Here is a 13,494-nt window from a genome sequence, read left to right as displayed (position 1 = left end):
ATCGGATTGCATCTGGTCGAATCTTTTGGTCAAGGCTTCTAACTGAGTGGAAACAAGGGTATTAGAATCGACATGAAGAACACCATTAGTGAAAGGAATACTACGAGGTGGATTATATGCAAAACTCTCCTTAGCAACTCGCTCCAAGACATCAAACGCCACATTGGGAGTACACCTACCGAAATCTCCTCCCGTAACCTGATCAACGGCCTACTTCTGTGCTCCGGATAAAGAATCAAAGAGCGTACGACACTGAAGACCGCGACTCAAACCGTGATGAGGGAATTTTCTCAACAAGCCCTTGAACCTCTCCCATGCAGCATGAAGTGACTCGTCATCATCAACACGAAAACCAGTGATTTTTGCCCGGTATCTTGCAGTTTTATCGGGTGGGAAGTACTGAAGAAGAAACTGCTCAACCAATTGGTTCCAAGTGGTGATGGAACCGGAAGGGAGTGCCTCTAACCATTCCAAGGCAGCCCCGCGAAGTGAGAACGGAAAAAGTCGGAGTCTCACGACATTGTCTGTACACCCCTGAATTTTGAATGTCGCACATAATCGAAGGAAATGCGCAACATGAGAATGAGGGTCCTCGTTCGAGAGGCCATGGAAAGAAACGGAATTTTCAACCATATGAATAATACTCGACTTGATCTCGAAACTCACGGTAATCACAGGCTCCCTAACACCGCTGCCATAGCCATCGAGGGACGGCGTGGCGAAGTCATCCATGCGACCTTGATTGTTCGGATCAGCCATCTCTTCAACCTCGGGATTCGCGTCCTCCTTTACAACTTCGTTTTCAAAGACCTCGGCAATTTCGCACGCTCTCCTCCTCAAACCTTCTTTAAGATGTCGCTCGGGTTCAGAAAGGGGGGAAACAAGCTCAGGACCGGGTGTGGTGGACATGTATCACCCGAAAGAAATGCGGAATGGAAAACAAACAAGACATGGAAAACTACCTAAAAATTTAACTAATAAAATAAAATAAAACAAGATGAATAAAAATGAAATACACTAAAATAAAATAGAGCAAAAATATCAACAAGGCAAATCAATTATTCGTATCGTTTTCAAAAGTAAAACACCTTGTCCCCAGCAACGGCGCCAAAAACTTGACGTGTGTGAATATATATATATATAAATTTGGATAAAAGTTCCACACAAATCGGGTTTTAAAAATAGTTTTTAGCAACAACTAAACCACACATGAAAGGCAAGTGTACCTATTGTTTGTAGCAAAGTATCGGTAAGGACCGAGTGTCAATCCATGAACACGGAGAACTTTTGATAATAAATCTTTGTAATTAATTTAACCAAACAAGCAATCAAATTGATTTTTCAAATTACTAAACTAACATATAACAATAACAAAGTAAATAAAATACAACTAACAATCAATCCAAACAAGGCTACTTAGACTATGCATCCACTTAAACTTAGTGACAAAATGACAATGATAATGGCAAACATCATGTATTAAGCATCAATATCAAATTCCAATCAAGGCAACCTAATACTAACGACACAACATCATGATGGGTGTTTTTCCAGATAATAACCATAGATTAGTAAGTTTGTCAAAACTACCTAATCTCATAATTAAAGGAAAGCTAGCATGAAAACAACAAACTAACCACCTAAAATCATGTAAAATAGACAAGCTCAATAACACTAGTTAAACACATGAATCTTTTAAATTAGCAAAATATAAACTAAGGATTATGGCCTTAATCTCTAGCAAACATCAACCAACTCAAAGAATCATGTTATCACCATACAATTTTCCAATATCAAGTGATAGGTTTCATGCTTGTTAAAATTCATAACCAAATTAATTTCCACTAGTCATTCCTAACTTAGTGATATGAACAAAGTATGCATACACAAACTAAGTTCATAAACAAATACTCAACACATAGTTTTCCAACATATTATGGCTAAGCATCTATCAAACTAACAAGACTAGGAATTAAAACAAGCATTCAACCATTAAACTCTATTCAAGAACATGTCATAAACTTGAAGAACACCAATTTGCCAAAATCATGCATAGATAAATATCACATAAGTAAAAGTTTTAACATAATCTAAGTAATAAAAGTATTAGCCCATAAGGCTTGATACAACAAACAAAATCAAAGTAGTCTTACAAAGCATTGTTAAGAACAAGAAATTGCAAACTAAGATGAATGATGATTGCTAATTGCAAGGATGATCACACTAGATGGAAGCCTTGAATTCTCTCTAGAACACACACAATAAATTTCCAACAATTTCAGAGAATTCCCCTAAGGCTCCACACTTGAAATGGAGGTAATGGAGGTGTATTTAGGCATTATGGACGTCTGGCACAGGCTGGTGCACGGGCATGCACGGTCGTGCCCTGATGTGGAAAGTCAACCCATTGCTTTAGTCTGACCAAAAAGTCAGATTTCTCTGTTCGAGCACGGGCGTGCACGGGCGTGCATGGGCTGGTTATTTTGACTTTTCTCAGCATTGGATCATGCATGGGCTGGCACATTTCTTGGTTGGCACGGCCCCATGCACGGGCTGGCATGGGCGTGCAGGTCTGGCAGATTGCTGTTTTTGCCTCCGAAACGCTATCTTTTCATGTTTTCTTTGTCTGGCTAGCGCCCGGACTTGCAAATTCACAAATAACTCAAATAAGTACCTAAAACAATGAATTTGCATGGAGTTCGGCATAAATATAAGGATAATTCGATGCAATAAGATGTACACTTTGTGTTACATCAGTATGTCACACGCCTTGCGGTCCATCGCGTAAAACTCTGTTAGTCAAAATTTGAGGGTGTGACAGATTGGTATCAGAGCCATTAGTTATAGTGAACTAGGTTTGTTTTCGAACAACCAATCTATGACCTTTTCGAAGCACAAAAACGGTTTTTCAAACGTATCAACCAATCAGTACATTGTTTTCATGCATTGCATTACATGCATACATAGCATTCACACGCATACACTCTGTCACTGGTATGCCCACATTTAACCATGTCACCATCCCTATCTGATAATATATCTTTTAACTTGCTATCTCATGTCTTTCTTTGCTGTTATGTCTTTTGATGCCACCATTAGTTCGGAAGAGGCTCGATCTAGCACCAATGAAAGGTGAGGAGGCATGCGAGGAGTTATCACACGCCAGCGCCCTAGGTGACACCAACGAGTGGCGAGGATTACCGGACTTAGTTAGACCCTGGATGCATCAAGAACAAGTTCCCTCCTTCCTCTATTTTCGGCATTACTTCATTGATGTTCCCTACTTCTGTTTATGATGTTATCACTATCTTATATAGGCATAATGGAAAGGACATAACACCTCAGTGTAAGATAAATTGACGAGTACGGTCCGGAACGTAATCGTGAATCTATAGGTACATTGGTGTGAGATGGGATTTCGTTGTGTAAACACTTTTCTTAAATCAAAACTCTTGAAACTTTAAACTCTGTCATCTAAAGTTATTGATCCTACGCAAACAACAAACTCGGGATTCCTAATAATTTCACTACAATACTTTGTGATCGGATTACAAATTATTTAATGAGAATTATTATTGTTTGATTTTATGAAGAAGTGTTTATGAATCACTCATTTGCTTGATGTATACATATTTGATGTTATTTCTTAGATATCTTCTCATTATGGTATATTGTGAATGAAGGATATCATGGCTGGACGTGGCGACATTAATATGACTCAGGAACAACTTACGGCATTGATCAACAACTGAATAAATGAGGCCCTAGCTGCTTTTCAAGCTGCAATCCTAGATGTCCCCTAGTTAATCCTCCCAAGTGTACTATTAAAGCTTTCATGAATTGTAAACCTCAGATGTTCAATGGAGCGGATGGTGTTGTGAGTCTCCTTCGCTGGTTTGAAAAGACAGAGTCTGTGTTTGCAATGTGTAATTGTCCTCAAGCTGATTGGGTCAAGTTTGCTTCTAGTATCCTGGAAGATGCTTCATTAATATGGTGGAACTCTCAAACTCAGATGTTGGGCCCGGAAGTAACGGCAACACCATGGAATGACTTTAAGGAATTGATGTGAGAAGAGTATTGCCCCCGTGATGAAATTCAAAAATTGTAAGCCGAATACTGTAATCTTAAGATGGTGGGATCGGAGATTGAAGCCTATACAAATCGCTCTAACGAATTAGCAACTTTATGTCCTAACATGGTAACCCCTGCCTACAAACGCATGGAAAGGTACCTCAATGGTTCAGCTCCATAGATTCAAATCATGGTGACTTCGTTAAACCCCGAAACAATTCAACAGGGAATCCGATTAGCACACAAGCTTACTGCGAAAGAAATTCAGTAAGGTACACTACCGAAGAAGGGCGCACATGTTTCTACTCTAGCAAATAACAAGTGCAAGTGGGAAATAGTCATAACAAGGGTCAAACTCTAATCAACCACAACAGCGGAAATCAAAGAAGTTTGACAACAACAGTACCTTCAACCAACAACAAACGACAAATCAGGGTCAAGACGAATATCAAGGTAATCGTCCTAAGTGTGATAAGTGTAACGTCCATCATCATGGCATGTGTAATATGAGACAATGTGAGCATTGTGGCAAAAGAGGACATGCTGCAAAGGACTACAGGAGCCGATTTTTAGGAGAACACCGGTAGCAGATGCAACAACAACCTGATGGTGCCAAGAAGTTTGTTCAGTGTGGTAATGAGGATCACTTTATGAAGGATTGCCCTCAGCTAAATCAGAACAACAGAGACAATAACAATGATGACAGAAATGGCAATGATAATGGTGTTGGTTCTAGGGGAAGAGCCTTTGTGATTGGTGGGCGCAACTAAGAGAATTTTCATAGCATTCTTCATAAGTTTCTTCCAAGCGGCTATTTCGACTCTACCATGCTCTTTTTCTTAATACCGATGCTGACTGGAGGATATGCCTTCACCAGTAGTTAGTCAATTCTATCACTGCCCATCAGACTCGTTATAAACTTGTTGATAGTAAGAAAATAGAAACCTGTTATTCTTAAAGGGGTGTATGCCACTCTAATTTAACGATACCTAAACCCATTACCAACGAAATTAGTTGATTTTCAGGACAAAATGTGACACATCACCCAGATAAGGATAAAAAGTACACAATTGATACCAACTTAAAGTGTAACACGCTTATTTTATTTACATAAACTATAAGGTTGGAACTTGAAAAGACAAAACTTAGTCAAACTATTCTTAGCTTGAGATATAAAACTTTCCCAAACACCACGGATTTGGGATTCGACAGTTCTTCCGGACACGCATGCTCATAATATATGGTAACTAGCCCTCAATCCTCATTACTTGTGACACATGCTTAAAAGACACTTTAGCTTATGTTGGTGAGTTCAAATATTAATAGTTTGTCAAAAGCATATTAGCATATTCATGACTTGTACCCACGCATAAAATATTCATAATGTTTCCCTACACCACAAATCTCTATGGGATCATTGGTGTTTAGCCCCACATACAATCAGATTCAACCACACTGTACTGGTGGGTTCGCCAATCATTCCCGCCATAGTGACATTGATGTGTTGTAAAACACACGTATTTGCCGCACCTTTTATCTACGTTTTATATTATATTTTATGTATTTTAACTTATTTTATATAGGTTTCACATAGTTTTTATTATCTGGTAGGCTAAGGGCTAAAAGGAAGAAAAACCAAGCTTTTGGAGCAGTTTACGAGCCTTTTACGCATACATTTTCAAGTAAACTCAAGGCCCGGCCCATATGCATCATGGAAAAGCCCAAGATTATTATTATATTATAATATAAAAAAGAAAAAAAACCCTAGCCTAGCAGCCCTGGTCCGATCGCAGACAGCAAGGAGGGAAAGAAAAAAAAAAGTTTTGTGGAAGCTAGGGTTGGAGCTTGTGGCGGCTAGGGAAGGAAAAAGACACAAGAATCAAGCCTCGGGATCATTCATCATCCGTTTTACAGCCAAGGAGCAGCCCGGAACATCTCATATCCTTACATCTTTTTCATTGTTCATACACTTTGATTTTCCTGCTTAATTGTTGATTTGTTTTGCAATTGATTGAGAGATTGAATTGTTTATGATATTTGTTGATCATTGAATGCTTGAATTGATGTTTGAGATGAGTTATACAATGGTTTTATTAAGTGTTCATGGCTGTCCAAATATGATTAGAGGCTAAACTTGTTAGTTCTACCTAGGAATGATGATAATTGTTAATGTTTGGTGAGCTTGTTGGATTGTTCGATTGATAGACGTATATTGTTATTGTAAAGTTTGATTTAGACATGAAATAGGTTGCTTTTAAGGGCTGGAAATTTTGGTGATTCATTGCATAAACCCCGTGTGTCGGTTAATTAGTTTTGTGTTGATTGATCGGTGCATTGTTTGATTCTAGACTTTGTGTTTAGGGTTTGTTTGTGGTAGTTACAACCGTAGGGTTTTGTTGCGTCAATTTGAGGTTAAAGTACAGCGGTTAGGTACCTTCTTAGAGACCGAGAGGTGATAAGAAATTAGGGTTGTCTCATTGCCTTTGCATGCTAGAATAAGGATTGCGCGAGAGCGAGTTCGTTTCTTGTCAGGTTTAGGTGTTTTGAGCGACTAGTTGATCTATTTTAGTTTAAGTTGAATTGTTCCTCTATCCTTGGTTGTGTAGTATTCATTGCCATTAGGGTCGAGTGTTGGTGAGACCGAGAGGTGAGTCAACATTAGAACACGTTAACAATTGTTTCCCGGTTTGGTCGTTTTAGACGATTTTGAGTAGTTTAGGTTTATTGAGTGAGACCGAGAGGTGATCCAGTGAGCCCGAGCGATCCTTAGTTGTGTCATCTTTAGAGACCAGTGTCTAGATATCATTCAATCCATTAGCTTGTTAGGCCTACAGTTTGATTCAGACCTAGGTAGACGTTTTTCTCCATCCGAAGTTAACACAGTTAGTTCTCCGTTTAGTTTTCTATTTTAGGTAACTTTTGTTAGTTAGTCCAGTTAGTTCAGTTAAGTAATTAAAAAATCAAAAATCAATCAAATATTATTCTAAGGTAGGTCTTGTCTAGAGTTAGTGATCGTTAGCGTCCTTACGTGTCCACGTATTCGATACTCGGACTTCCTAGGTCTATACTACTTGCGATCGGTACACTTGCCGGTTGTGTGTGGTTTTAGGATTTTCGTTTTATTTTTAAAGCTTAGTTGTGAGGGTCATTGTTATAGGGTTATCTGACGCACATCAGACATGTATATATACATGTGTATGCATGCCTAGGAGTTATCCATGATACATATCAAATGCGGACGTCATGATTTGACATGTTTATAACAATTACAGTTTAGACAAGCATGCTCATGTTTGGAGAGCATTCGTAAAACTCACCTTAGCTTTATTGTAACATTCGTTACTTTTCAAACCCGAAAACCCGACCCATTTTAAATTTTAGGTTTATATATATATATATATATATCAGTTTCGTTAATGTATTTATTATTTGTCAATTTCTATTGAGTTTGATAAATCGATCTGATGGTTTGCGCGTATTCTTATTCATTATTTTATCATTAATATTATATTCACAATGAGCTACGTTGTTCGTTCGATTCCTTTTCATTTTATTCAATTCACGAAAACTCCGGGATTTAAAGTGTTTAATAAAGTTAAACAATTCGTAACTGTATGGGTATAATATACTATCCAAGCTTATAACTTATTCGGAATCTAGTTTGTAAATTTTAATATATATTTTGGAACATCTTAAAGGGTTCCCAATTTACCCCCGAAAGTTGGTGACTTTATCGAATACGCGCGTTAACGGGTTGTTTATGCACTTAGATACCAACTCAACCCTGTGTGGACCAAATTTAGTAAAATCACAGCCAACAAGTCCACACGACGCTATACGAGTTGGATGGGTCGGTAATTCGCAAGCACGATGCACAAACTACCAATAAACGTGAATTTGCGCCGTACCGACCCGTTTGAGTAACCGACAACCAATTCAGCCCCAATAACATAAAAATATAGTTTTTCACAGCCAACAAATCATACCGAGGCTACAACATCCGAATTGGTTGTTAATTCCCTCAAACAACGCGCTAGACGCAACAATTGACAAACTAGACAACCGAAACCTAGTTTTCACTTCATCAACAGTTGACCAATCTAACGAATGCCAAAACTCATGATACTAAAGTATATTACACTAGACATACCTAAGAAGATGACGGAGCACGAACTTCAATTATAACAGCCCCGAAAGATGTGAGAAAGGGCAGCCACCGGTTAAGCCTAAAACAAACTTATAGATCAATAACGAATATAACATGCAGATATTAGCATGCAAAGATGTATTTTATTACATAGGAAAACCTTGGAATTGAATTATTAAATTTTTACCAGAGTTGCATAAATATCTTAAGTTTATAAAAATATTTTTATTATATTTTTCTAGTGGACAAAAAAATCATAAAAATTCCTCCAACACAGAAAGGTATGTGCAGCTATTTCAGTGCGCAACAAAATGGTTTTATTTTTATAAAATTCATTACCCAGCCAAATTAATCGATTCCAATTGGGTTTGGTTCCTAACTCAAAATATTAACTTCCAGAAGTGAAACCAACCAATTTAGACTTGTCAAAAAAGGGTTATGATGTCGGGAAGACAGACCAGAATCCGTCATCCCGCATCAGCTTTGACACTCAATATTATAAAATCGTAAAAAGTATTCAAATCTCGTCCAAAAATTACGTATTATACCTTTCTGGAAACTAGACTCAAATTAAAATATCATAGAAACAAGAATCGATCAAAAACAATATATTTTCATTGAGTTACAGACCGAGCAATAAACGAGTACGAATCTGTCAGAAATTGTTATAATCAAAACTCAACCCTAACATGTTCAACAAAGGTTTTAATGGTGAAAAAGAGTTGTATGATGATAGAACCGACCTTGAATTAGACTCGGGAGGCTGGAGAATGGCTGAAACCTGCACGGAAATCAAGGAGGAGACCCTCCCATGGCTGCCGATCGGAAATTAGGAGGATGGAAGCAAGTTAGGGTTTATGTTATAAAAATTTTACATCTAGGCCCTTTCACTTATAAATTATGATGTCTTGGATTAAACGTTAACTAAATAGGCTTACAAGAAAGACAAAGAGGTCCCCGAGGAAGGCCAGATCGAGTCTCAGTAAAAATACAAACTCTACAACACATAGATCCTTTTAACGAAAATTTGCGGGCGTTACAGAGTCGGAAGTTGGGCTTTTGGTTAGTAGCCTTAAATTTTTGTTATGATAATAAAAGTCTTCTGGACCGAATGTTGAATCTGACCAGAAGTATGAGAAAACGTTAAGTCAAACTAGTTGACTATTTTGTCCTTTAACGAGTTTTAAACGATTTGACCGGTCAACACCCTTCAACCACCGAAATTGATTGAAGATTATTGACTAGGGAATATATATGAACTATTTCTATGTTTACAACTTACCAGAAAAGTGAAAGAATCAACAGAAACGATGAGTCAAAGGTCCACACGTAAGCAAACTCAAACGAATAAGCTTGTAGCTTCAACAATAATGCAAAAACCGAAGTATTTTATGAGGCATAGAGAGGGGTGAAGGCTGAAAATGCTTCTTAGGGTTTAGGTAATGTTTGTGGCAGAGATTATGAGTCTTGTTTATTTAAGAATATCAAAAACGAACTATATTTGGAAGATTTACTCGTTTAAGTAACTAAATATGATATTAATGACCAAATCAATGAAAAAGTTGTAGATTTTGTGAGTGATTAGTAATTTATAAATATGGACTTGTATTTTAGTTGTGATCCTTTTCTTGGACCTTAATTTACTCGATTTATGCCAAAAATAAGCGATTTGGATGCTAAAAACAAATTAGGAAACAAAATAAGCTATTTAATGAGAAAAGATAGTACAATAACTAACAAAATTTGGCTTGGAAACCAAGAAAACGAAATTGGACCAGCTATAACATTTCTTGGAGTTTAAGTTTCGTTAATTTAATCAAAAATAGGAAAGAATTGACAAAATTAGTCCCCGTAGTTCCCGTAAATGCGATTTTTAGCCGTTTTAAGTGATTTTAAAGGTTTCTAAGGATTATTTGGCATGATTGAAAGTTAGGGAGTTATAAAATAAGTTAAACCAAGTTAAATATAAGTTTTAATCAGTTCAAAAGATCCGAATACATTCTCGAATCGGTTTAAACAAATACGAAAAATTCGAGATGTTACATTACCAATTGGAAAGGACCTTACTTACACGATTATTCGAGTACGTTGTCTATCACCAACTGGAAATGACTTTACTTGCTCGATTTACACTTGTTGGTGTATTGTATGGTTTTTACGTATTTATATCAAACTATGTGAACTCACCAACTATTCAGTTAGTTGACATTATTTTATATATATGCTACATGTACCATTATTAGAGGATTATGCTATGATGAAGAAGCTAGACTGGTTATTTTAACAAATGGACAAATTGTATAGTTGTATTAATTTTCTTGTATTTCTTGTTTTCAAACTTGTTTATTTTATGTTAAAATTAATTATTGATAATATTGTCACTTAATAGTGTCACATGTGTTTTGAGCAATCTGTACATCACACTCGGGCGCTTCCGCTTAAGACGGGGTGTTACATACAGCATTTGCTTATACTTTCAAAGAGTTGAGTTGTTTGAGACCAAAATACCTTCAATCTCAAGTAACGCTAAATTCTTAAGTTGGTCTTTAGTAAGTATCAAATATGCATCATCATAACAAATAAGGTAGTATTCTTTGGATCTTAGCAATATAATTAAAAAGTATTAAAGCTTTTATATAGTTATTCAAATCCATAAAATAAAGTAACAAAATTTTCAAAAAGATGATAAATATTAACTAATTTAAACAATACCTGACACTGAGAATCCTCGGTTAGATTGATTGAAATAAGAAATATGGACTGACCTGTTCTACCATATTCCAATAATAACTAAGCAATGCTGCTTGATGTGATGTTCAAAACAATCTGACCCTTCGATCATACAGAAGCAGATAACGTTTTCGATAAATATGTTTTCCCTGTACCGCCATAACTGTAGACACAAAGAAACACCACCTTTCTTGCCATTCCATGACTTCATTATCTCACTATACACACCTCGTTGTTAATCTGTTAACGAAAAAAAAAGATGGTTAAACTCATTTCTAAAAGACTCGGTATCATAAGATAGCTCTTCAACAATGAGCGGATTCGTTGCAGATGATATAGAATCCTTATCTAGGTACGGCATTTTTTTGATACTTTTGAAAAGTTGAGTTGTTTGAAACCAAAAAACCTTCAATCTCAAGTAGCGCCAAATTCTTGAGTTGGTCTTCAACAAGTATTAGATCTGCATCATCATAAAAAATAAGGTAGTGTTCTTTGAATCTTTAACAATATAATTAAAAAGTATTAAAACTTTTACCTGTTACTAAAAAAGATCGGTTATAAATTACCTGGATTGTTCTTCTTTTTATATATAAAAGAAGGCCGTCAACTAAAATTTGCCAAGTACTTTCCTAAACAAAGTTTGGCATAGACAAACTATACGTCATCAACATTGTGGCAAACAGATTTTTTAGATAATATCCACTCGTAGTATGACTTGCTTCTTCAATGGCTTCAATATACTCCTTATCATCGTCTAAAAGACCTCTTCTATAGCACACATATCGAAAACTGTCACAAATAACACCATCTACTGTTCTAATGTCCTTAAAACATTTAGGTCCTTTGACCTTGTTTAAAAGAATACTTAAGTAGTATGCTTCATCAAATGATGTAGGAATAACATGAATTCTACCAATTGCATATCCACTTTTTCGTAGTAACCATCTTCGATGTGTTTTTTCATACAAACATTGTTGGAAACCCAACATAGCTTAGCTACCTTGCACACTCATACATTTTATACATTCCATCCAAGTAGTAAACATTGAAGAAGCATTACTTGTTTTTCTCAACACATCTTCAAGATCTTCTTCAGAACCATAGATTACCTGTTGTTTCCCTGGTAAATGAAAAGCAAGTCTCATTACAGCCGAAACCCTGTAATGTACATCATATGCAAATATCCTCCATGTGGTTTCGCATGAAGAAAGATATATGCAGTCATAAAATGTCTTAATTTCATCAACATTAGATTCCTAGTTGTCCTCATTGTTATTTTGTACAAGGGAAATTGTAGCACGATCTGGACCATTATTAATATACTTGAACAAATACTTGATGGAACCTTCTTGATTGCACCACTCGACATTAAAATGAGCATGATATTTTCTTAAAAGAGTCTTGTTATACGGAACCACACTTCTATTGCCTAAGTTTATACCTTTCTCCACAACATAATTTTCGTTATCCCGTCTTCTATAAAGCGGAAAGCCCTGTGAATCTATGGTTGGCTCATTATGAAATCTCTTTGGAAAATTCTTTGAGCATTTCTTATCAACCGTACAACTATAGTTCATGTTACCCTCACCACAAGGTCCATGAATCATATGATCAGATACAAGCTTGTATAGATCGGCAGGGGATCACCGTGTTAAAGAGAAAGACGAAGTAAATGACAGTTGTAAGGGAGGATTAGGATTTTATAAAACATGCAATTGTGATTATGTATAATTTAAGTAATACTTGAATAGAATAGGGTTAGTAATTAACACTACAAATCAGGCCATGGGTTAAAAAAATTAAAAACGGGTCCGCTAGTTTTTGAAGTTAAAAAAATTATAAGATTATTAAGAAAATAGTCCATGTGGCATCCAGGTGGCATCCTATGTGGAGGTTCTAGAAGGGTGCCACATGAAAAATAGGGAGTGAAATACTAGATTAGTAAGATATACATTGAACGATATTTCTTTGAGATATTTTATGACTGCAAGTGTTTAGTGCTTAAACGAGCTAATCCAGAGCTTAAATATGCGTTATGGAGCTTTTGGATGGAACCGAATGAATGGGAGTGCAATATAAGAAAGAAAGAGAAAATTTGGTCAAATCAGAGGTGGCGTACCATACGCTAGAAATAGCGTATGGTAGAAACTTGGAGTATGGATTTTTCAGAGTTAGCGTATGGTACAACAGACTTTGTGTGCGATACAGCGATAGCCAACTTGATGCGAAAAAATTCGAAAATCAATATAAAAGCTATATGTTTTAGGGTTTAGAGAGATATCTTTCCTTTTTCAGTCGTTTTGGTGCGATTTTAGGAACTTTTCCACCATCTCTAACCAAGATTTGTTCCATGGTGATTCCTTCAAACATCATATTTATTGATTTCATCATGCTTTATGGCTAAACATCTCTTAGAACCGCCTCCGGGTGTAGGATTCTATGTATTGACTATTGGGATTAAGTTTTATGTTTTCTATAGATTGTATGAAACATAACTTGTGATTTGAAAGTTAAACTGTCTTATTGTTATATGTTTTTCATGTTAA

General features: G+C 36.3%; 1 non-coding gene across 1 annotated transcript; it reads left to right on the top strand.

Moving 5' to 3' along the window:
• Positions 1–268: 268 nt before the first annotated feature.
• Positions 269–373, top strand: LOC143597060 (small nucleolar RNA R71). The gene has a single exon (XR_013146827.1). It is a non-coding gene; the product is annotated as a small nucleolar RNA R71 (small nucleolar RNA).
• The last annotated feature ends 13,121 nt before the right edge of the window (positions 374–13,494 follow it).

This window comes from Bidens hawaiensis, unplaced genomic scaffold (assembly GCF_021521415.1).
Source record: "Bidens hawaiensis isolate Kalapana, Puna unplaced genomic scaffold, B.hawaiensis_p1.1 tig00047522_1, whole genome shotgun sequence".
Lineage (NCBI taxonomy): Eukaryota > Viridiplantae > Streptophyta > Magnoliopsida > Asterales > Asteraceae > Bidens > Bidens hawaiensis.
The sequence above is the reverse complement of the archived record's forward strand: the minus strand, read 5'-3'. Positions and strand labels throughout refer to the sequence as shown.